General features: G+C 46.1%; 1 protein-coding gene across 3 annotated transcripts in view; it reads left to right on the forward strand.

The window, feature by feature from the left end:
* The first annotated feature begins 642 nt into the window (after positions 1–642).
* The window catches only part of NR4A1 (nuclear receptor subfamily 4 group A member 1), a 35216-nt gene continuing 10427 nt past the window's right edge, over positions 643–25431 (forward strand). Inside the window, exon 1 of one of the 3 annotated variants that reach the window (XM_075591181.1) lies at positions 643–932. The gene's annotated coding sequence lies outside the window, so the exon portion shown is untranslated. Of the gene's footprint in view, positions 933–24826; positions 24964–25431 lie in introns of those variants that run through there. The other 2 variants (XM_075591180.1, XM_075591182.1) reach the window with 2 other exon arrangements.

Here is a 25431-nt window from a genome sequence, read left to right on the forward strand (position 1 = left end):
TATGTGAATAATCATATCACTGGTCAGCTTTTGCAGCTTATAGAGAACACCTGATATATCAGGGGAGGGGGGACACACACGAGGGCTTATCATTCATTATTTAAAGTCTCGCAGTGTTAACATTAAGGCAAAAAGCCGTGCAAGAAATAGCACCAGATTCATGAGAAAAATCCAGCTGTGGATCTCTCTTGAATACACCTTGTGCTGTTTGCTAGCAGCAGCTGTGATCCTTTGATAAATGACCCCATGCATGCTCCCCTAGTGCTGAGAAACACATATTTTATAAATGACCCCATAACCTTACTAATGAAATCCGAGCAGAATCAGCACTATTTTAGGTGACGTCCTAAGCCTTTTGTTTAGGGGTGGAAAGAAAAAAAAAGACATACACACAAGCAATCTCTAATTAGCTCTCCTAGTGCGGAGGGAGCCTCTAAATATAGCATGGGCTCGGTGTCTGCCCCCATTGTTGTCTGTGGAATAACTGCTGGAGCTTGTGACACAAAAGGCATGAGAGTTATTTCGGGCTTTTCTTTTCTGCTGCTAAATTTAGCTCATTGATGCACATTCAGGGATTCCACTGACGTCAATGAGGTTCTGTGCTGACGTCACCGGCCCTCCTCCCCCGGCCAGGAGAAGGAAGAACCTGGCAGAGAGAATGAGAGCGGCTCTGTGCAGCAGAGGCACACAAAAAAAAGCATCAGGTTTCCTCCTCTCCCAGCCTGAGCGATGGGCTGCAGGGAGCAGAGGCTTCCCGGGAAGAGGAGAGAGATAGGAGGGGGAGAGGAGCTGAAAGTGACCCAGGGATCCCTGGCACTCTCTCTCTCTCTCTCCCCCCCCACACACAAAGCAGGTGGATGTGTCTGCAGCCTGTAACCTGATCACAGCACTCAGCACTGGAGAGGGAGAGACACACAGAGAGTCTACAATGTGTAAGTACAGAGTGAGTGTGATGAGGGTGATAAGGGAGGTGAGTCTCCTTTGCCAAGCAATTGTTTGGGGGTCCAGAGATTTTAAGGGGGGGGGGGGCGTCTGTTTGTTGTAATAGCAAGGTGACATTTTTATGAAAAAGTATGGGTTTGCAAGAGCAGGGAGAGACAGAGGTGGGGAGAGGACAGCCAATACAATGTGTAGTTACCAGTTTGACTAAAGTCCTAATTATACCATAAATTGTATATACTGCTTTGGTCTGTAGGTATAAATATGGCATTCACTTAAGAAAAAAAAATGTCGTTTTTTGAGGCAGAGAACCTTTGGATGAGCAGTAGCTGTCAAGGTAGAGGATCTAACCAGTAACAGAGGTGAAGACACCCTAGAAAATATCATTTTTAATTGTAACTACTTTGCTAAGGAATTCATGGAAAGGTTCTGCTTTGTAGGACTTGACCATCTTGCTTCCAGAGGGTCCAGCAGCGCAGCCTTTGTTTATGTTCTAGGAGGTTTGTTTTTAAGTAGGGGATCACAAACCTGAAATTGTGCTTTAAGGACTATGTCATGTATTGATGTCTACCTATTCCAATTGCCATTATGAATACATTACAGCCATGAGTTTTATGTGACGGTGCAATGCGTTTGTCCAGTCCCAGGCGTGTCAACACTAGGGTTATTCATTGGCACGACCGGAAAATACTTTTCAGAATATGGGTGATCCTGTGAGAAATTCCAGGGAATCCTTGCTCCGAAACACCTCCCCGTTTTCATCATATTGCATCATAACTGGGCCTTGGGTACGCTCTGCTGCTCTCCCAACACCAAGGCTTTGCACGTCAGCCTAGTTTGCTTATCTCCCTCCTCTGCCACACTTAAAATAAACCTTGATATAAAAATTAATGACACAAATGCAAGAATGCGTATGGTGCTAAAGGCTGCAGTTCTTTACTAGACAAATGAGTAGAAAATAAATAACATTTTAAAATCGTCTTTTATCCTTGCGAGCCTTATATTACCAAATACAATCCAAACTTTTTGCCTTCCAGCCAAGATGAATGGATATGTATCAAAATAAGCGCACAACTCGGAGGTAGGCCACTATAGGTGCTGACTTAGGTGTGCGTCTGTCAACTTCCCCTAAAGATACAAAATAGGGGTCCCAACAACCAGTGAATTGTGGGACCCAGTGCAAATATGAGCTGCCCCCCCCCCGGAAACACATTTGTAAAAAATAAACAATAAACTAAATAAAAAATAAATGCTCCCACCTCACCATCCTCACCCTCCTCTCCCCCACATGCTCCCTCCTCACCCCCACATGCTCCCTCCTCACCCTCCTCCTTTACCCCACATGCTCCCTCCTCCTAGAAACACAACATTTGTAAAAAATAAACACAATCTGCAATGCTCCTTCCTCACCACTCTCCCTCCTCACCACGCTCTCCCCCACACGCTCTCCCCCACACGCTCCCTCCTCACCGTGCTCTCCCCCACACGCTCGCTCCTCACCACGCTCTCCCCCACACGCTCCCTCCTCACCGTGCTCTCCCCCACATGCTCCCTCCTCACCGTGCTCTCCCCCACACGCTCGCTCCTCACCGCGCTCTCCCCCACACGCTCCCTCCTCACCGCGCTCTCCCCCACACGCTCCCTCCTCACCGCGCTCTCCCCCACACGCTCCCTCCTCACCGCGCTCTCCCCCACACGCTCCCTCCTCACCGCGCTCTCCCCCACACGCTCCCTCCTCACCGCGCTCTCCCCCACACGCTCCCTCCTCACCGCGCTCTCCCCCACACGCTCCCTCCTCACCGCGCTCTCCCCCACACGCTCCCTCCTCACCGCGCTCTCCCCCACACGCTCCCTCCTCACCGCGCTCTCCCCCACACGCTCCCTCCTCACCGCGCTCTCCCCCACACGCTCCCTCCTCACCGCGCTCTCCCCCACACGCTCCCTCCTCACCGCGCTCTCCCCCACACGCTCCCTCCTCACCGTGCTCTCCCCCACACGCTCCCTCCTCACCGTGCTCTCCCCCACACGCTCCCTCCTCACCGTGCTCTCCCCCACACGCTCCCTCCTCACCGTGCTCTCCCCCACACGCTCCCTCCTCACCGTGCTCTCCCCCACACGCTCCCTCCCCACCGTGCTCTCCCCCACACGCTCCCTCCCCACCGTGCTCTCCCCCACACGCTCCCTCCCCACCGTGCTCTCCCCCACACGCTCCCTCCTCACCGTGCTCTCCCCCACACGCTCCCTCCTCACCGTGCTCTCCCCCACACGCTCCCTCCTCACCGCGCTCTCCCCCACACGCTCGCTCCTCACCACGCTCTCCCCCACACGCTCCCTCCTCACCGTGCTCTCCCCCACACGCTCCCTCCTCACCGTGCTCTCCCCCACACGCTCCCTCCTCACCGTGCTCTCCCCCACACGCTCCCTCCTCACCGTGCTCTCCCCCACACGCTCCCTCCTCACCGTGCTCTCCCCCACACGCTCCCTCCTCACCGTGCTCTCCCCCACACGCTCCCTCCTCACCGTGCTCTCCCCCACACGCTCCCTCCTCACCGTGCTCTCCCCCACACGCTCCCTCCTCACTGTGCTCTCCCCCACACGCTCCCTCCTCACCGTGCTCTCCCCCACACGCTCCCTCCTCACCACGCTCTCCCCCACACGCTCCCTCCTCACCACGCTCTCCCCCATACGCTCCCTCCTCACCGTGCTCTCCCCCACACGCTCCCTCCTCACCGTGCTCTCCCCCACACGCTCCCTCCTCCCCGTGCTCTCCCCCACACGCTCCCTCCTCACCGTGCTCTCTCCCACACGCTCCCTCCTCAGCGTGCTCTCCCCCACACGCTCCCTCTACGTCATGGTGTACTAGCCCTCACAATGTAGTAGCTGCGTCATGGAGCACACGTGGAGCTGATGCAATGTTTTCCTTTGGGACTGGGTGATGCAGCACCAGTGTACGAGGTATCTACACTGCCAGATTTATTTATGTTTCATCGTCCTGTCATCAGTATAGAGCTCACAGTTGTGACATTACATTGTTGTCGGAAATCCAGTACAGGGGTGTGCAAACTGGGGGGTGCACCGAGATTTTCTGGGGGGGGGGGGGGGGGAGAGACGCGGCGGTTACAGAGGTCCCATGCTCTTCTCCAAGGCATTTTAAATGCCTGGGGAGTGCACGAGGCCTCTGTAACTAACTTAACTTGGCTTCCAGCGATGCGTTGTCATGGCAACATGGCGGCACATGACCCCGCGGCGTGATTTGATGACGGAGCCGAGCAGGGGAGTAGAACAGGCAGGGGGGCGCAACGGGTGAAGTTTGCGCACCCCTGGCCTAGTACTTCCTGTACCATAAACAACCTCACAAAGTACCAAGATGGCTGATCCAGAGTCTCCTGTTTTTAAAGCCGCAATCCATGCTGCATTTCTTGTTGCTTTTTTTTATTTTTATTTTTTTCCCCCTGAGATACTTGCCTTCGTAGGGGTGCCGGTATCTCTGCAGCCAGGAAACTTGTGTGCCTAACAAAATGGCGGCGTTTAAATGTCCCGCGGACCAATGAAGTCATCCCTTGCGGCATCCTATTGGCCCGCGTGATCGGGACATTTACGTTTCAGGAATGACAGCACTTCCTACGGAGGTATCTCTGGAAACAAGGGATCCCCAGAACTTGAATGGGGTTCAGCTTCAGAGACCACCTGCTTTATCCTATGTCTGTCTGTCTGTCAATGCAACCTGGATTCTTGCTTTAAATATGCGTTTTAAAAAGGTTACAGACAAACGCTGCTTACAAAAGAGAAATGAAAAATGTGGGTGTAACCTGCCTTTAAGATTTCTTTTCAAATAAGTTTGTTATAAAGTGTGTGTGTGTGTGTGTGTGTGTGTGTCATTCCAAGATGCACTGTTTGTAAGTTAAACTGTTCTTGCTTTATCCATTGTACTATAACATCGCCGGAAGAAGAGATCAGCGTATCTCGAAAGCTCGCACAAATAAAAGCATTTCGTTAGCCACAGAACGGTATTTTCTATTCATTTTTTATTATTAACCTTGGCTAACACGATATATAGTTATTTATTTATTTATTTATTTTTTAAATCTGGTTTTGCTTCAATTTTTTTCAAAACCCTGCAAACCATCACAACATAGTTTTGGACCACAATATTTTACTTGTTAATTGAAACTGCCCCGCTGTCCTGTAACCTTTTTGCTGTCAGAAGGCCGTGGCCTTGACGCGCCTTTACTTCTCGGGTCTTCACGTTGCCCGTCTTTTCTAAGACTGTTAAAATGAAGTCTCTCTCATTCTGTGTGGGAGTTGCCATCTTTGTGTTCAATAGATCTCTTTTTAAGATGTATTTGTTTTAAGAGTAGTTTGGCACAGAACAGAGTAAATGTGCAATATAGGTATGGGATATTATTACCATGTGGCTACACTTATATTGCGTGTCATTTTTGCACTATATGGAGGCCTACTATGGTATTCTGACTTTTAATTTTCTTTATAGGCCTATCCAGATTGCTATACAGTACTTCTATTTTTTAATGCGCCTTTTGTAATGTGCTTGTACAATTTGTCTATGGCTTTGAATGGTAAATATCCAGCTATTTAGGGTGTGTATAGACTCCACCTGAGGCACTATATGGGCCCAGATCCACAACAGGGTGCTAAGCCTTAGCACGCCCGCTCTCCGTTTATGTGAATGAGTAAAAGCGTTCTGAAGCGTAGCTCCCTGTCACAGATCTGGGCCATGGTTGGATAACGGGTCATTACTGGATTAGAGGGAGACCATTGAAAACGGACGATGGACTGGTAGTGGCTAGAAGTGTTTGGAGAGTTAGAGGGGAAATTAAGGAACATGAAGCCACATTTTGCGTGTAAAAAATAAATCCACCTTTCGTCCTGACCACATGCAAGAAGAAATATTGACGTGGAATAACATTGAAACGTGCATGTTGAACCCCCGTCCCCCCATAGCTCATGCACAAGTTGGCTGCTATTTCCCAGTGCATAGGGACAGTGCCGCTGGCTGCATCACTGCCATCGTACCAATCCGTAAGGAAATGGAGACTGTGCTCCATGAGGTCCCTCAGGTCTAGGTGATTTATAAAGATGCTGTTTTATTTTTATCTCCATCAGCATTATGGCAACCTAATGTTTAGGGATACACACTGTGACAAACTCGCCCTTAAGAAGGTATTGCACTTATTTGTTGCGCTGTTGGATATTTCAGTGTACATCTTGTAAATATATCTATTGAGGATAAAAATCACAAATACGTGTGTGAAATGGCAAGTCTTCCATCTGCTACTGGAAGGCCTATAATAGTCACTCGTAGGCTAATCTGACTCGCTACCTTCCAATTATAGCATGTCCAGCCCTTTATTTATAAAAATGTTTTAACAGGAAGTAATTGCGTTACCTCTCGTTTTCAAATATGTCCTGGGTACAGAGTTATGATACATGGTTGCATTAAATGAAAAGTGGTAATATGTCCAATTTACAGACATTTCATGGTCGGTTAGAGATGATGTGATTTATAGGCCTATGTAACAGTTACAGACTTTACCCAACCCAGTGACTGAGCAGCAAGTGTCTGACACCCTTTGGCTGCCGCCAAAGATTGTCCGCCTTTGGATTGACAGATGTAAGGTGAAGGGGTTCTGAATAAATTCAGCAGGGCTTTGAAATGTTTTTGTCCAGATTATACTTTGCTAGGTAAATCAAATAACTGAAAACCACAAAAGAAGAGCAATATTTCATCTGTGGGGGGGGATAAAAAAAAAAAGCTGGTGGGGTGTGATTCTGTAAACTGTCCATTTAAAAAAAGTTATTTCACACCCTGGGTCAAACCATTTAGTCTTTTTTTTTTTTTTTTTTAAACAAATGATTCACTTTTGAGCAATTCCAGTGGGTCTTGCCAAGTACACAAACAAGTTATTGTGAGTAAACAAGTGACAAAAACCTCCATCGTGCAGTAATGATAAAGAACATTACCCTTATCCCTTACCCCAAAATGGCCCAGCCTTTGGTGCTCCTTTTAACCCAGGCTGTGCTGTTAACGCTGTGTGACACAGCAGACATAATCTTATAGGAATCCCTAATGTGGATAAGAAGCAAAAAGTGATCCACGGTGAGTGCTCATTTACATGTCATTTCCCAGAATCCCTGGCTGTAGTGGACAAAATGTATGCTGTGTGATTTATGGGGTAAAGCAGATGTGGGGACCTCTCTGAGACATGCAAATGTGCTTTATAAGTGTTCTTTATCATTGCAGTGCACAGACAAATGCGTTCCTTCCCCCAGGAACCCTCCCTCTTCCCGTGGTAACTTCCATACTCCCCACAGGTGTAAAGGGGTTAATTTGGCACCAGCTAATGACTAGTATCAGTGCTGCACGTCATAGCACTTTGCTTTGTCCTTGTTTGACTCGCCGGCAGTGACGGTGCTAATGGCCATATTATCCTCCAGGGAGGATTTAGAGAGAAAAAATCCGGATCAAGAGCAGCACCGAATACGGTTTCAATTCAGACCGTGAACAAAAAAAAAAAATCGTTAGACTGCTAGTAAATAAACTCCCTACCCCCTACCTTCTTATTGCTGCAACGGACATTAAAATAAGCTTGCGAAATCTGTGTTGAGATGTTAATTAAGTGCTAAGTAGCTGGGCTTGATGGCACAACGACTTTAGTAACTTGGCACCAATTCTGCCCGTGGCGTTGGCTGTTTATAGAAGCCTTGGCTATATTGGAAACGAGCTTAGAATCCTATATGCGGTGGGAGTCATTCCTTGTAGCTCTGCCTGGAGGCTAAAAGTTCATAACGCTGGAGGTCGGGGTGAGGAAGTATTCCATTTCCAGTTGGTATGGAAAAGGAATATCAACATAGCGTATGTGTTTTTTTAAATTTGTTTTATACTATGCAATCAAGCTTGCTGACCATGCTATGGATTGTCACTTACTGTAGGACCAGTGTAAAGTGTAATAGGCTAAATCAGGCCTGTCCAACTCCAGTCCTCGAGGGCCGCAAACAGGCCAGGTTTTCAGGATATCCCTACTTCAGCACAGCTGGCTCAATTTGTGGCTCAGTATGACTGAGCCAGCGGATACTGAGCCACTAATTCAGCCAGCTGTGCTGAAGTAGGGATATCCTGAAAACCTGGCCTGTTTGCGGCCCTCGAGGACTGGAGTTGTGAAGGCCTGGGCTAAATATTAGTGACGGTTACCGTCAATTTTTTTTAAATTAAAATTTTAAAAAAACAAACATTTCAATATGATTGATGTATAGATGTATGTATGTGTATCTCTCTATCTCTCTCATCGGCACAAAACGAAACACTTTTCCCAGTTATACCATGTGCTCTCGTTCTGAGACAGCCACTGTACTATCAAGCCAGGATCCCAAGGCCCATCTCATTCTAGTCGTTGTGTGGGCCCAAACGGCAACCCCTGTGGTTACAATATAGTTTGAGGCAAGCAGCCTTGGAAATGTGTGTTTACAAATTCCATGGATGTTTTAATAGCTTTTCAAATATAGACCTGAACGCCTAGCTCTGAATAATAACAACATAAATATGTAACTGATTAAACATTTCAGGCTGCGTGCATGAGAGGCTGGTCATGGCCTCACGCATGCGCACTGAGTGCAGCAGGGATTCTAAAGGTGGGGCAGAATTACAAAGCAAAAATCAAATATAAACACAACTCTAGTGCTCAAAAAGTCTTTCTTAGGCTGCTCTTATAGTGCCTGGCGACGGCAACGCGACGTCGCGCCAAAACAAATGCATTGAATCCGTCACATGCGCTTATAGTAAGCATGACGGAGCAACCAAAAATGTTGAAGTCAGTAGAATTTTATTTTGGGAGAGACAGACGCCATATGTGACTGTCTCTACACCAATCACAGAGCGCCTATTGCACTCTGACCTCCCCCTTCGTGACGTCACTGGCCTTGTCGCCAGCGACGTCGCTCAAAACTAAAGTTCAACTTTCGCCAGTGGGGATGGGTGACGTCATCGGTCGCGTCGCCGGCACTATACACGCGGCCTTACAGTGATATCACTCTGCTTAATACGATACCGATCGACTTGATTGGCCAGAGTCCTGCAGCCCAGAAGACTTGAAGGCTTGTTCAAATAACCTTCTTGATTTGACATATATAGAGAGTCCTCCTTGGAGCTTCAGTCGCCAGGATCCAAGCCCCAAGGAGAATTTACAAAGCAGTTCCATAAAAACCCACAATGGTACATGGGGTAAAAGAGTACCACTAGTTTTTATTTACAAACCCAGAACACAACTAATGCTTTTAAATGAGACTTTTATAGTTCCTACTTGTTTTTAAAAGAGAAAAGTGATTTTTAAAAACTCTCCTTCCTGCTTTTATATGGTTAATATTGTTTAAAGCTGCAAGTCCCCTTAAACCACTCCCTTAAATAAACCACTCCCTTAAATAAACCACTTTAATTTTTATTTTTTTTAAATTGGGAACCATGGGGGTCCTCCAGATGCAATCGGTGCTATTCTTGGCTCCGGGGACCACCTGGTTTTCCAGATACTTACTGGTGAAGTTACCGGTTTAACTTTCTTGTTTTTAAAGGGGATTTTAAATGGCTGTCCATAGGAAGACACAATCGATGATGTCGCGGATTCCTATTGGCCTGTGATTTTGGCAGCCATTTTGTTTTCCGCGGTTGGAGATTTAAACCCTGTAAATTCACTATGTATCTCCAGTACCAGGGGGTTAGGGGGTCGAGAACTGAAAATAGCGCAGTTCACATTCAGAAGACCCCAGGATTAAAATATACAGTAGTAAGAAACTTGGGCACAGTACGAATACTATGTGGGCCAGTGGCTCTCTGTACCAAGATATTAGTGACCATTACAAATGCTCTGGAAGGGAAAGTATGTATTTTTGTAGATGACACAAAGCTCTGCAGACGTCGTTACACTCCACGGGGCGGGGTAAACAAAATGATTGATATAGATCAGTGGTTCCCAACTTTTTTGTGTTTGTGCACCCCCTGCTAGAAAATATTTGCTCTGGGAACCCCTAATAAATCTTATTGCCAACTCCATCTGACTATTGCTAACAAAACTGGGACCGATCCCCGGCAGTATAATGTCCTCAGCTCGTGGGGACACACGCTTAATAAGGCCCCAAACTGCACCTCCTGTGTGCACACAGCATGTGGGGGTATAGCTGTCGATCACTGCAGGAGCTTCCAAAGTAACGCCCCACAATGCCTTGCTGCCGTGGGTGCAAAGCATTGTGGGGAGCGACATTGGAAGCTCCTACTGTAATTATTGACAGCTTTACCACCCACGCTAAGGTGCAGTTTGTAGCCTTACTAAGTACATAGTCCCCACATTTGAAACCTAGAATTTGATGGCCGAATCACTTGGCCCACCTAGTCTGCCCATTTTCCTATGTGCTGTAAAACCTCAGACCCTATATTATTATTTATTATTATTATTATTATTACAGTATTAATAATAATAAACAATATTATTGTCTTTAAAGCGCCAATATATTCCGCAGCTATGATCATTACATAAACCGTTGCATACAAATATGAACAAACAAGCACAAACAGATACAAAAGGTATCGAGGTCCCTGTTCCTGAGAGCTTACAGTCTAGATGGAATGAGGGACAATGTGGAAACAAAAGTTAAAGTGGCTGCTCATTGTGGGACCGAGTATACCTCGGGTTGGAGAACGGTCCAGCCGCATTACTGATCTTAAGGTGTTGATGTTAGGGTGGAGTTTGGTCTAGCCACAGAGCTGTGGGTGTGCTATGTAGGCTTCCTTAAAAAGGTGTGTTTTCAGGGAGTTTTTAAATGACTGGAAGCTGGGGAGAGTCTGATGGTGCGTAGTAGGAATTCCAGAGAGAGGGCAGCGTGGGAGAAGTCTCTTTTATTGTTAGGCGGGAGTGAGAGTAGGAAATGAGGCAAGAGGAAAGGCAGATGTCTTAGGCAGAATGTAAGGGGCATTCAGGTATATATTTGGGTCTGAGGGCTGAAATGTAAGTGGGGCAGTGTTGTTGAGAGCTTTGTAAGTAAGAGCTAGGGTTTTATATTTGATTCTGGAAGCCATTGTAGGGATTTGTGCTGTGGGGCAGCAGAAATGGAGTGGCGAGTGAGGCAGAGGAGTTGGCAGCAGCATTTTGGATCAGTTGGAGTTGGGATAGGTGGATAAGGGGAATGCAACTTAGAGGAGGTTGCAGTAGTCAAGGCGGGACAGGATGAGTGAGTGTATTAGGATTTTAGTTGTAGCATGACTAAGAAAAGGACATAACCTGGCAATATTTTGGAAGTGTACATGGTAGGACTTAATGAGGGACTCAATGCAAGTCAAAGATGACCCCTAGACAGTGGGGCTTTGTGTTTTGCTAAGATTGTGGTATTATTGACTGTGAGGGAGAGTTTGGGTGTAGGGGTGGGAGTGGAAGGGGTAAATAGTATTCGTTGTGTTTTGAAGCATGTTAAGCTTCAGGTAATGGTGGGACATCCAGGAGGAGATTGAAGAGAGACAGTTGGTGACATGGGACAGGAGAGTCGAGGAGAGATTGAGGGAGGAAGTAAATATAGGTATCATTGGCATAGAGATGATACTGAAAGCCAAAAGATTGTATTATTTCACCGAGAGAGGTGAAGAGCAGAGGGCCAAGGACAGAGCTTTATAGGACCCCAACAGGAAGATGGAGTGACGAGGAAACACCAGAGAAGGAATCACTGAAGAAGCGGTTAGATGGATAGGACATGAACCAGAAGAAAGCTGCGTCACGGAGGCCAATGGAGAGGAGAATGTTCAGGAGAATGGGGTGATTGACCATGTCGAAGACAGCAGAGAGATCTGGGAGAATTAATAAGGAGAAGTGAACCTTAGACTTGGCTGGAAATCATTGGAAACTTTTGTTTGTGCTATCTCAGTGGACTGTAGAAGGCGGAAACCAGATTGCAAAGGGTCAAAAGCAGTGAGTTGGAGAGAAATGAATTGGGCAGGTCTATACAAGTCGCTCAATTAGCCTGGAGGCAAAGGGGAGAAGAGAGGGTGGTAATTAGAGAAGAAGGCTGGGTCAAGAGAGGGTGTCTTTATAATGGGTGTGATGAGTGCATGTTTAAAAGAAGATGAGAATGTGCCGGGGGTGAGAGTTTCATAAGGTGTGTTGGGGTGGGGCATAGTGTGCCAGAGAGGGGGAGTAGGTGTTGCGTGTGGAACGTGACATGTAGAAATTTAATGTCTGATTGATTCACTCGTCTGTGAAGGGGATGGCAAGGTCTCGGGCTGTGCGTTTAGAAGGGTGTGTAGTTGAAGGAAAAGGGCGTTAAAGGTGGCGAATAGGCATTGAGGGTTAGAGCAAGGGGGGTAGAGCGTGCCTCCCTGTCTGCTCTCCCCCCCCTTTCTTGCTCTCTGGCTTCAGCGGCGTCATATGACGTCACATTTGAAATGACACCAAGTTGTCATGGCGACGCGTCGCCGAAGAGCTGGCTGAGATCAGGTAAGAGAAGGTAGAGGCTTCACACCTCCCCCGGCACTTAATTTAAATATCTTGGGGAAGAGAGCGGGGTCTCTGTAACTGCCGCGCCCCCTCCCTGCGCACCCATGGGTTAGAAGACAGAGTTTGTATGAATGAAGAAAAGTAGGTTTGCTTGGTAAGGGATAGGGAAGTGTTGTAGAACGAGAGTATGAATTTATAGTGGAGGAAATCTGCTTTTAAGTGGGATTTCCTCCAGTAACTTTCCATAGTGCGTGAGCACTTGTGCAGGTAGCGGGTATAATGTGTGTGTGCTGCGGCTTAGATTGTTGGGGGTGAGGTGTGGTGCCAGGAGCCATTTTGTTTAAGGCTGATGAACGTGTACTGTTGTATAGAGATGTTGCTAGGTCAGGGTAAAAAAGGATAGAGATGAGGGGAGGAGAGGTTGTAAAGATGCTAAAAATTGGAGGGGGTCTAGAGCATTTCGGTTTCTGTATGTGTGTTTAGTAGTAGGTGTTGTGGAGGGTGTAGAGGGTAGAGCAAGACTATCAAGGTTAGGAGGTGATCAGAGAGAGGGAAGGGCATGTTAAAGGAGTTAGGCTGAGCGGGAGAAAAACAGGTTAACGGAGTGTCTATTGCAGTGAGTAGGAGAGGTCATCCACTGGGAGGTTAAATAAATAAGATGGGCAGATGGAGTGGCATTGGGATTGTCAATAGGCACGATAAAGTCTGCCAGGATGACAGTAGGTGTGTCCATACAGAGAAAGTGTGGAAGCCAGGCCATAAGTTTGTCAAGAAATTGAGATATAGATCTGGGGGGGATGGAGGGGATATATAACAGTGACATTGAGGGAAGGGGGGGGGGGGGAGAGACGGACAGCGTGGATTTCAAAGGATGAGGAGGAAAAGGGTGGGGGGAAGTAGTATGCCAACTCCTTTGCCCTGTCTGTTCCCTGGTCTGAGGTGTGGCTAAGGGATAGACCACCATAGGAGAGTGCAGCAGGTTTTCTTTTGTATTTCAGACCGTCTATCCCAAGCATGTTTGACATCCCTTGCTGTATTGGCCCCTATAGTTTGTTGGGAGGCTATTCCATGAATCCACCACCCTTTGCGTGAGGAAGTACTTACTCGCATTTCCCCTTAGCTGCCACCCTCCAGCTTCACAGAATGACCTCTTATTCTTGCGCTCCTCATCATTTGGAATATGCTTCCATCCTGTACTTTGTTGAATCCCTTTATGTACTTGAAAGTTTCGGTCATATCCCCCCTGTCCCTTCTATCCTCCAAGTAATTGGTGGGCTGCATTTGCCCTTGGGGGCTTTACTTGCAGTCCCTCAGCCACTGGTCACTCCTGCAGCCTGCTCTCGTGTGTGCGTGTGTGTGTGTGTGTGTGTGTGTGTGTGTGTGTGTGTGTGTGTGTGTGTGTGTGTGTGTGTGTGTATTACACACAATTATACACTCGCTCTGTGGACATAGTGTGTGTCCATGGGAGTAAATCATGCCTAGCACTGCTTAAAGTTGTACATATTAAGGTCCTTTTCTGATAAGTCATATGCGATAGATCATGCACAATCTCCAATGTATTTACGTTCTACTAGAAATATGGTCTCCAGAATTGAAAACAGTACTCTGGGAGAGGTCTCACCAAAGATGTGTATGTATATGTGGTATCACCACCCCCTTTCTGCTGCTAATACCTCATACCTATTCAACATCCTGCTGGCTTTCCACTTTGCTCCGTCGTCATGTGGCGTTACAAGGTGAAGATGCACTAGGAGATGCCGGAGGTTACAGAGACCCAGCGCTCTCCCCCAGCAATCAGTTTAAATGTTGTGGGGAAGAACGCGGGGGCTCTGCAAGCGCGGGGCTCGGTGTGTGTAGGCACAGATGGAACTGCCATCATGCCGGCTCTGTCTGGAATGTATTTGTAATGCGTATATTCCTGAATTATCCAAGTGTTGTTTTATTTTTTTTACATGTTTTAACAATCCATAATAGATTAAAAAAATATATATCACTCTGTATAATGTCACATTTGGTAACCATCATACTAATTTAAAATGTTGCCTGATGGTATAATGCAAGGGTTTATTTCCTATATTAAGTGAATCTTGAAAGATGGAATAAAATAAATAATATAAACACGCCTATGTGCAGATTTGCCACCACTCTGGGTTTGACCCGGAGACTACGGGTTTCGGCCACGTATCTCCAGGCTACGGGTTTACCTGTGAAATCTCTGGGCGGGCCTCGGCTCTTACCTTCTCCGGTGGCGGCATCTCCCCCTGCAGGCTCCCGTCAACATGGTTCCTCGATGTTAAATGGCATCGCCTTGCCATGACAACGGATGTCATGTGACGCCTCATGGCAACATGACAACGCACGGCATCCCGTTGGCATGGCAACTTGATGTGACGTCCCGTTGTCATGTCAATACGGCACCGTTTTACATCGTGGAGCCATGTTGACAGGTCCTTGCAGTGGGAGATGCTGAGGCCGGAGAAGGTAAGAGAAGTAAATATATAAATAAAATTAATACATTAAAAAAAATGAAGTGTAATTGCAAAAAGTCTCAGGGTTAGCCTTCAATAGAAGGTGGCAACCCTGCCTACCAGTGACGCAGCCAACGGTTGTTACATTTCAGTTATCCAAGTGTGGTGTTCAAGTGACAAAAAGAAGTCAAACATTTGTCAGATTCTGTGTTCTTATTGCGCTTATTTGGCTCGAAAGTTAATGAACTGTTGTTTATCCGTTTGAAGCTGCAGAGCCACTTCCTATGTAACGTTGAAATAAATTGGCAGCCAAGATTAGAGCTTGCCAATTGTAGGTTCTACGCAAAATGTTGGTAGTCTCCGATAACCTCATTTGATGCAGCAAATCGTGGTGTGTGTGTGTGTGTGTGTGTGTGTTTTATTTAGACCTTTTACTTTGAAACAAAGGGTGCCCAGGAGCTGCTGAGACGTTGCACTCCAAGCTACAGGGATGCCTTTTGGTCTTGGGATATTTCATTTTGAAATTCCCTTTACGAGAAATCTCATCTGGAAGAAACCATGTTGGCACTGGGTTCAGCCGCATTCTAACGACTAATCGAAAGCCGTGACATCATCCTCAGATGACATTGCAGCTTCCGATTGGGTAATCACTAAGCCATCTTTACTTGCAAAAGTCTAAAAATATCCCAGCAAGTGTGCGGTCCCTGGAGCTTGGAGTGCTGTAGTTCAGCTCCAGAGGGTCCAGTTTCATATATGGTAAAAAAATAAGTGTGCGTTGCTGCTTTAACCCATAACTCACATTTGTAATGCTGGACTTGGCCCTCAGTGATTGACTTAATGATAATACTAATCTGAATGCTTGATTTTATTGGATTGATAGACGAGTATACTTGGGATCAGCGTTTTGAAGTACAGTGATTATTAGGGGTATGGTTTTATTACTATTTCCACATGGTACAGTGCCTAAATATATATGTATAGATATCTATTAAATAAAATGGTCTTTTAGTTTAACATTTTGGCCAAATTGTTGTAAGCCCCTGAGCCACTACACGGCAGACCACATCTCAAGGATCCCTAACACTAATATAAATTCTTAATAACCTGTGCATTACCAGGAAGAATGATTTATAATAAATCTGTCAAAATTAGTTGCATAGTTCTAAGTCTGATTGAAGCTTTTATTAACCTGTACATTACCAGGAAAAGCACTCTGTATTAGATTTGTCACAATCATACTGCAAGCAAGCAAGTTCCCCTGAGAGTGGGAGATGCTATGGAGTGAGCTTTTAACCATTTAAATGTGGGAGGGGGTGAGCTTCAATTAGGTAGGGGGTTGCCACCGTCCAATCAGCTAAGACTAGCTGAACAAGAATTGTAAAACATACAGGACACCTACAAGCTCATATTGAACCCCCAAAATAACCACAACATATATATAAGTATATAAGTGTCACAGAGGAGTGCTACTGAGCATGGCAATATATATTTAAAACCAGGGACAGAACATGAAACAGACAGAGCTCAGTGCACATCCAGTGAAACTTATACACGGTACAGTGCCTAAATATATATGTATAGATATCTATTAAATAAAATGGTCTTTTAGTTTAACATTTTGGCCAAATTGTTGTAAGCCCCTGAGCCACTACACGGCAGACCACATCTCAAGGGTCCCTAAACAATTTGGCCAAAATGTTAAACTAAAAGACCATTTTATTTAATAGATATCTATACATATATTTAGGCACTGTACCGTGTATAAGTTTCACTGGATGTGCACTGAGCTCTGTCTGTGTTTCATGTTCTGTCTCTGGTTTTAAATATATATTGCCGTGCTCAGTAGCACTCCTCTGTAACACTTATATACTTATATATATGTTGTGGTTATTTTGGGGGTTTAATATGAGCTTGTAGGTGTCCTGTATGTTTTATTACTATTTCCACTTCATAAAGAAAAATGTATTTGTTTTAAATCATCTCCCTTTCATATTTTTTACAGCACACTTTGTTCTAAAATAGTCCAAAGAGCTTTTCCCCAACGTTGAATAAATGTTGATCTGTGTAAATCACACGGTACCAATAGTTTTTTTTTTAAATTCACTTTAACCACTGGTTTCGATGAAATAGTGATGATTAAAAAAAAATCATCTCACGGGTCCCATTTGATTGCTTAACATTTGCAGTTTGCTTAGTTTGTGGTGCCAACCCGACCATGAAAATGTAAAACAAAAATTCTCTAGATTTAGAAGGGGGGGGAAAAAAAGGAATTTTGTAATGTATAACTCGAAACACTAAAAATACAGCGGAGCATAGCTCGGCATAGAAGAAATAAGCAAAAATCTGTTCATAAAAGACTAAGAACCTGTGCTGCCACACATTGCAGTGCTGGTCCATCCGGCAGCGATAGGGTTGCATACAGATGCATCTGGATCATTGGATAGATAGGTCGGTGTTCCATAGATGCATGTTTAGGACCACCTCGAAAACCCTACACATAATGAGAAACAAACACCTTTTGCCATCTAAAATGCTGTCCATGCTAACCCCCTCTCCTTTAACATATTGATGTGTGATTTTAATGGAAGTAATTTCAAATCTTCTTCTTTAGGCGGTGGCTCAGATCCCAGAAAGTTGCTGGCAAAGCAGCCCATAATAATTACCACCAGCACATAGCAAAAAGCAGCAGCCCTGGGACATGTTCCAAGAATCCAACGCAAACATGCCATAAAGTTGTATTAATTACGCATGTGTGTGGAGCTGCTTAACTGAACCCAGAATGCATTCCGAAAATAGAATACAACAATAGGAAACATGCAGAGCCTATTTCTGTTTGCGTTTCTCATTGGATTTCCATATCCTCGTTATCCATCCAACAGTTGACAATGTGCCACCGTGTTTTGTTTGAAGATCTGGGCTCTCGCTGCACCTTCCACTAGATCCTGTTTGTAAACGGGCTCTTAGAAAAAAGAAAAAAGAAAAAGACGGGCATTTGGAGAACAGAAAAATGTAATTTAGCGATTGTGCTGCCAAGTGTTGCTTGGCTTGCAAACGCTGCCATAATTAGAGCATTTTGCACCTGCTGTCAAGCGTACACGTTTGTGCCCTACACAAGCGCTATTAATAAAAGTAGATATTGGCGCAAAGGATGTTGGGGTATCTACAGTGGGTCAGAGCCATTTATCAAGCATACACTTTGCATAAGTTATAGATTCAATCACTCCAAAATGTATTTCCTGAAATAATTTTTTTTGCCTTTCCCCGGATCTTGGGGATCCATTTTTAAATCGACATGAAGCAAAAGATGACACTGTGAGTGCTCGTTTCCATGTCATTACCCAGAATCCCTGGCTGCAGTGGAAGCATTGCATGCTAATAGATAATGGGGAAAAAACAGGGTAGCAGACCTGTCTGAGACGTGTAAGGGCTGTTATATAGAGTGTGTGTGTGTGATTTATTATTTAAAAAAACAAAACATTAGTAAAAAGAGAATTTATTAGACTTGTGCAGACACACATACATATACACACGCACACGCATATACATACATACACACACACACATACATTTGAGCGCAGGCAGCGGTGCGAAAAGATGATTTTCCTCATCTTCGCCGCTGTCTGTCTGCTCCCCTCTCCCTACGCGCGCGCGGCCCTTCTATAGAAAGGCTGACTAACGTCAGCCAACTAAAAATCCGCGCGCGCGGCATAGCACGCGCCCGGCACTATAGAACGTGCCTAAATGTGCTCACAAGGAGTATTTTTATTTACCGGATCTTATGAAATTCATTTCTACCAGAAACTTCTTGTTTACACACTTGTAGCAGTTTGATTTATAAGGCAATGATGATGCCATAACCAAATACCGAAAGAAAACAGACAACCTGTGTCCAGGGTGTTATAATGGAAGAGTTTGCAGGTTGTAAACACTACCAAACTTTTGTGTACCACGAAAACATAAAAATTTACAAAAAAAAAAAAAAAAATGACAATACATTTTTTATTTATTTTAAGCACCAATCACCTATCTGTATTAAACATAGCTTGCCCTTGGTTAAATATGGGGGTAATTCTGTATAGTCGTTCGGACGAAAACAGATCGAACAATCTCGAATAGGGCCCTAAAAAAGTAACGGTCACTTTAAACACTAAACCCCTCCTCCATGATGTGTATCCTTCATATAGTAAGGAATAGTGGTTTAAGCGGTGATTTTAAACAAGGCTTTGTTCCACTGTGAGAAGTGAAACCGCAGGTGACACCTCTCGAGCGACGCAGGAAGTGTACAGCTCATGGTTTCACTTCTCTTGATGGAACGCAGCCTTTTAATTCTGTATAGTATGTGATGGTGTCTCATTATCTTTCCTCCAGCAGCCCCTGACTTCCTATATTTTGTCAGCTGAGCTATTTGTAAATTGCAAACGACTTTGACCACGCAGTGCTCAAGCCTCCTCTTGCCTGCTACTGATCTGTGACCAGTGGGGAAGGGGAAGTTGTAAGACGTAGTGGTTTGAAGTTAATAAAGCACTTTTCATACTTAAGAACAAAACCACAGCAGCTGTTGTGTGCCCTCAAACTGGTATTACCCTTATACACAATTACAAATTGTCTTTACCCCCCCCCCCAAAATGTACTGTCGTTTTTTTTTTTTGTTTTTTTAAATAAATTGATACTATAACTGATAAATACAATAAATTGGAAGCACAGTAACCATGACGATTAACACGTAGATTACAACATTCAAATTAGTTTTTTTTTTTTCCCTATCAATGTTAATAATGAAAACGTGACCAATTAAATAACCAGCAATAAGAGCGATTTTGTAGGAATAATAAGCAAGTATGTAAATAGAAAGATCTGGCAAATGGCACTTTGTACATTCAAAAAAATGTCACAGCTTATAAAAGTTGAATCATTCCCCTGCTGCTGAAGTTTCCAAGTACAGAGTATTATGTTAATAAAACATCTATTTTAGGTAGAAATAGGATAAAAAGCCCATTAGCCCAACAAGATGAAACTTGAAACCGTGTCTCCTAATAATTTTTGGCAACGAGTGTTGTAGTCCCCTACGAGAAGGCTCGGAACCAATGGTAATCATAGATCTAAGCACAATATCCGTGTTGTGTTTGTTTTCTGCTGTGTGTTTTTTACCTTGTCTAGAGCAGTATCCAAAAAAACATTTTGTACGTGACGACACTGGTTAGGTACATGCCAGTGACACCTGTATTCCTTCTAGTCCATGGTTTTCCCCAAAGAGCAGTGCTAATGTTCTTGTAAAGTTTTGCTTTTCTTTATTCTTTCTAAATTGTATATACTTATGTTTTGTGGTTTAGAGTTGGACTGTTTTTTTTTTTTTTTTTTTTTTTTTTTTTTTTGAGCCACTAATTCAAATTAAAGTTCTATACAGTAGTATTGACGTTGGAGTAATGAGGGTTTGTTGTAGGCTGTGATTACCTTCCAGAGGACCAACATTATAGTTCTTCATAAATGAAATTAGTGTCCAACTAATCCAAATTTCTTGACCCATACATTTTAGATGCAGTTGACAGAGGGATTTTCCACACCAGTGTGTCGGCAGCAGTCTGGCTGGTTATCTCTAGTATAGAGAGAGGGGGTGGAAACAGATGTTTCTGAATCAGATCCACACAATTGTCCCCAGCTCAAAACCCAGCTGTATAAGTGGCAGTGATTTACAACTAAAATTGAAATGTGTTTACAAAATGAAGCAATGTGGGAGCTCTACATGCAGCACGGTTATGAGGTAGAGTGGAGGCACCTTTCAACCTTTTCCTGTTGACGTAACTGGGATATTATCTGTGGAGATTATTGCCGCTAATGCTTGAGTGCTTGGCCATATGCAATATGGAAAATAATTGCTAAGCAAGTGTGATATGGATTTTTTTTTTTTCCTTTACACTTGAGTTGTTTAATGACCCATAAACTTGAGCGGAACTATATAGTGCTTCTTATCCGCTTTAACATGCATTCCACACTACGTTGTTTTTTAAAAAACATTTTTATTCTATTACCTGAAACGGGCTTCTCCGTGGTCCCTTGACATCCAGTCACCCCCCCCCCCCCTCACTACCTGTTCCCCTGCTCTGGCACTAGACAAAAGATGCTCCTCGTAGAACACAAAATGGGGTCAGGGCTCACTCCTGCGGCCGATAGAGTTTAGGGAGGGGGAACTACAGCTTTAAGCTTTTGCCTGTGTAGCCCCCCTTCCCCGTGTCTAAGGGAACTGCATGTGCTGGGTTACCTGTCTGACGTACAGGAGGTCTGATCCTCCGCCACTGGGAGCCTGGGGTGATCGCGTTTGTTGGTACACAGCGCCTCCACCTGGGAGAGATCCTAATGCAGTAGGATAACCCTTCACAGGAACCCAATACAGACAGTAAATACACACTCCGGGTATATAACAATAGTATTTACTGAACATCAATACAATAATATATAGTGCGCCCACCATATACTGCCGCCACAGTAACACCACCCTTGTGGAACCCCTCCCCAAAGTACTGAGGTGCCTGGGCACTTGACCAACTAGTGTCCACAGACAAGGCCCACCCAAAGAGTCTGTGGAGTAGCGCTACCCACTCTGTATGGCCGTGGTACAGTAAGATACCTTCCTGGTCTTAGGCCAGAACAGGCCGACTGAGCAGATGGGTCTGTTGAACTGCAAGGTGGTCCCACGGCGCGGTCTGTTGGATCCTCTCCCACTCTGATCCTCAGGCGTGCGCCTCTGGAGGGAGCTCCTGCTGGAGTGTGTCCCTATAATAGTGTCTATTATAGTACCTGTGGTCTGCTCCCAAACCGCAGTTCACCGTGTGGCATCTGTCATCGGTGCAATACCCTGACACTGAGGTGTTAATGGGAGCTTCCCTATCTGGGGCCTTCCCTGCAGCATAAAAACTGTAGTGAGTCGGGGCCTAGCTGGGACCTGTGGGGAGATCTGGCCTAGTCCAGCAGAGCACTGCTTTCTGGACACTACCTTACTCCTTGCCGTCCTGCTCCCGAGTGGACTAGTTCCCCTCTTCGAGCCAAAACACTCTCTGCGGATCCAGGCGCCCTATTGGCTGTCCTGTTCCACATGTCCGGCCTCCCAGAGCATGCTGGGATATGTAATCCCCTTGCGGAGCCTGCCTCTAATGGCCACTGCACTTCCTCTAATGCGCATGCGCACGGCATCTACTGCGCATGTGCGAACTCGCAAGATGGCAGCCCCCGCTTGCCGGGTGCGCTGCGGAGCTCCAGCAATCCGGCCGCCAGAGCCCGCAACCTCTACCGGCGCAGCCCTCACCTGGCCAGGCCCCTCTGCAGCCTTCCTCTCCCCCCCCCCCCCCCCCCCCGTATCCACCACGGAGGTAAACGGGGGTCGGGGATACACTTGTTTAATACTTTTTAAGTAAAACCTGGGTCACGGAGTACATAGCCAGTAAAACCCCTCCCAGCTGTTTCATTCGTTGGGTCTCATCAGTGTGATGCTGGTCGAGCTAACATACCAGGTAGACAAATAAGTTACAGTGACAAATACTTCCACCAGCCACCAATTTTTGTGTCCATACACTTTACTTCAAAAGCTGGCACAAGCCTAAAGGGATCCATGTTAAAGTGGGATAAGAAGCTAAAAGTAACAATTTGCCTTTTTTTACATGTAATTACCCAGAATCCCTTGCTGCAGTGCAAGCACTGTGAGTGTGGGAGTATGAGCATACAATTTTATATATCCCAGCTATCCCTTCCAAGTGAGTCACTAGGTCAGTGATTCTCAACCAGGGTTCCGCGGAACAGTCCTAGGGGTTCCGCCTAGCTGCCCGCAGCAGCTTTCCTGGCTCTCCCCGGCTCCCAACCCCCCCCCCCTCCTGAGCCCACTCACAACCACACTCTAGCAGTGCGGCACATCCAGTGCCTGCTGCTAGCGTGTGCGTGTGCAGTCCTCGCCGCCACCTGAGGTATGGGGGGGAGATGGAAGATGTGGGGGTGTGATATGAGGGTGATGGGAGATGCAGGAGGGTGATATGAGATGCAGGGGTGGGTATATGAGGATGATGATGATGATGATAAAGGGTGCTGGGTGAGATATGAGGATGATGATGGGTGCTGGGAGAGATAAGGATGATTTTTTGGTATATATTTTGTGGGGGATTGAGTGAGTGGGGTAATTGACGGAAGGTAGGGGCGAGTGAGGAGATAGTGAGTGAGGAAAAGAGGGAGTAAGAGTGAGATGCAGGGGAGATAAATAAATGCAAGGCGGGAGGGGATAAATACATGGGTAGAGGGTGGGAAATAGAGGGGGCTTGTGAGGTGTGAAATTAACCTAGTGCCGGTGACGCTGACATCAGGCTGCGGTTGCTGAAAAAATCAAATTGAAGTGACTTCCAGCGATCGCGACCAAGCCGTCGTGCCTGTCGCTCCTACTATAAGCGCACGCAATGGCGTCAATGTATTTGTTTTGACACGACCTCGCCAGCACTATAAGCGTGGCCTAATATGTGTCAGCCAGATAGGGGTTCCCCGAGAGTTTTCAAAATACTTCAAGCGTTCCTCCAAACAAAAAAGGTTGGGAATCGCTGCACTAGGTTGAGAGTTTACGTTAGGGACTTAGGCCAGGTCCCCGCTGGCTACTGCAGCGCCCGCTGTGGCGGACGCTGCAGGGAAAAGATCCGCCCCACAATGGGGCTGGGCCACTGCTCTGCGCCGACAAACTCCTGCTCAAGAAAAATTGAGAGCAGGAGTCGCGACGGAGCGCTAGGCCACCCTCCCTCCCCACCCCCCCACCGGTTCATAGAGCCTCAGCCCGCACTCCTCCGTGCTGACGCTGAGGCTCACCTGCCCGGTCCCTATGGACTGACTGGCAGGCGAGCCAGAGTGCGCAATCGGGAGGCGGGGGGAGGTGGGGCAGTGACATCTCTGGGCCAATAGCCCGCGACGCACCGACGCCAATGTTGACGCTGCTTTGCTGTGATTGGAGGTTTTCAGCCGACAGCGCGCTGAGAAACAGCTTGGCTGTCGGCTGAAAATTCCAACACCTCAGCACGCCTGCGGAAGCTTGCGTGAGCCCCCTCTAAAGACATCCTCATTGAGGATGCAGGGGCTCAGCGCGGCTTCCCCTGTTATGGACGTAGCCTTAGGGATGTTCATGTACCAAAAATATACACAAAGCAAAAAATGAAAGTAATTTTGGTATGAGCCATTTTAAACTCTGGACCACACTGACACACGCAGGGGGTTATAGTACAACTACAAAACATAAGATGAATCAGTGGTGAATTAAAAGAAAATTAAAATAAATTGTGTGTAATATATATGTTTAAAAAAAATCACCACTGGTTAATATGATGCTTTGTATTTGTATTATTCTAACCCCTTAACTCCCCAGTGTAAAGTCAGTGTGGACACACACACACACAGAATACTTTATCCGAGGGAAGGTGGTTTAAAATATGGCATCAAAAGTGAAGGTGAGTTGGTGATATCCGACGATCACGTGATGCACGCTCCCAAACCGTCTGCAAAGCTATTTGTGACTAGTTGTATATAAACATACAGCATACGGAGTCCCTGCAGCCGTAAGTATGCAGAGAATCCCCGGGAAACCTCCTGCCCCGTGCTATATCCGCCGGCTGATGACGTACTTTAGGGTCTCCCCCCCCGTCCTGGCTACTATTTCAGGGCCGGGTCCCTCCCGCCGCCGCGGCTATTAATAGCGCCTGAGCTATAAATAGATCAAACAATGTGGCCTGCGTCATCGGAACGAACGTGCGTCACTCGCGATACATTCCAAGAGCGCGCTGCGAGCCGTAGACCGGAAAGGCCACGCCCCCTTTCTCCTTCTATGGGGAGTGGAGGAGCCTCCGCGTGCGTCAAGCGCATCCCCTCTCGCAGGGGCCACGCCCCCCTCCCCGTGCGTCACAGAAGCTTTAATAGAATGTAGTTGCAGGGTTGGAGCTCAGTGAGCTTCACAGGGTTCTGAGAGGCAGGTAGTGCTGTGACTGTACAGTACTCTGCAAGCTACTGCACGCTGATACCCCGCGCACAGCCTGCACCGGGGGCTTACAGCTGAGCTACACTGTCAGGTATGGCACACCGTTACAGCTTTGTTTTGTTAAGAATATGGTACAATGCATATGGTACATGCCTTTGCCCTCCTGTTGCTCTTTTATTTCGCATACCCACCTGCATCCCTTATTTGGGGGTCTGTGGGGTGTGTAAAAGCTGCAAAGATAGAGGTAGCAGAGTCTCGTGCAACAATTTGTCTAAATTCATTGTCATGTTTTGGCTTTGCATGTTTTTGATCATATTTCAAGTGCTGTTGCTGCGGGGATATTGTCACGTTTGGGGGAGATGGCACAGAAGAAGAGATTGATGCTTTGGTTAAATAGACTGATTTTTAAGGATTAGGTTGATCCTCTAATTACTATTTTGCTGACCCGTCAATTTCTGAAGTTAGTGTGCAGTTTTTGGTTCAAATCGAATGTATAGGACTATGATCCTAGAATTGGAGGTTACACGGAATATCCAGACCTGGATCCCACAATGGGATT

The sequence above is a fragment of the Ascaphus truei genome, chromosome 3 (assembly GCF_040206685.1).
Source record: "Ascaphus truei isolate aAscTru1 chromosome 3, aAscTru1.hap1, whole genome shotgun sequence".
In the NCBI taxonomy this organism is placed as follows: domain Eukaryota; kingdom Metazoa; phylum Chordata; class Amphibia; order Anura; family Ascaphidae; genus Ascaphus; species Ascaphus truei.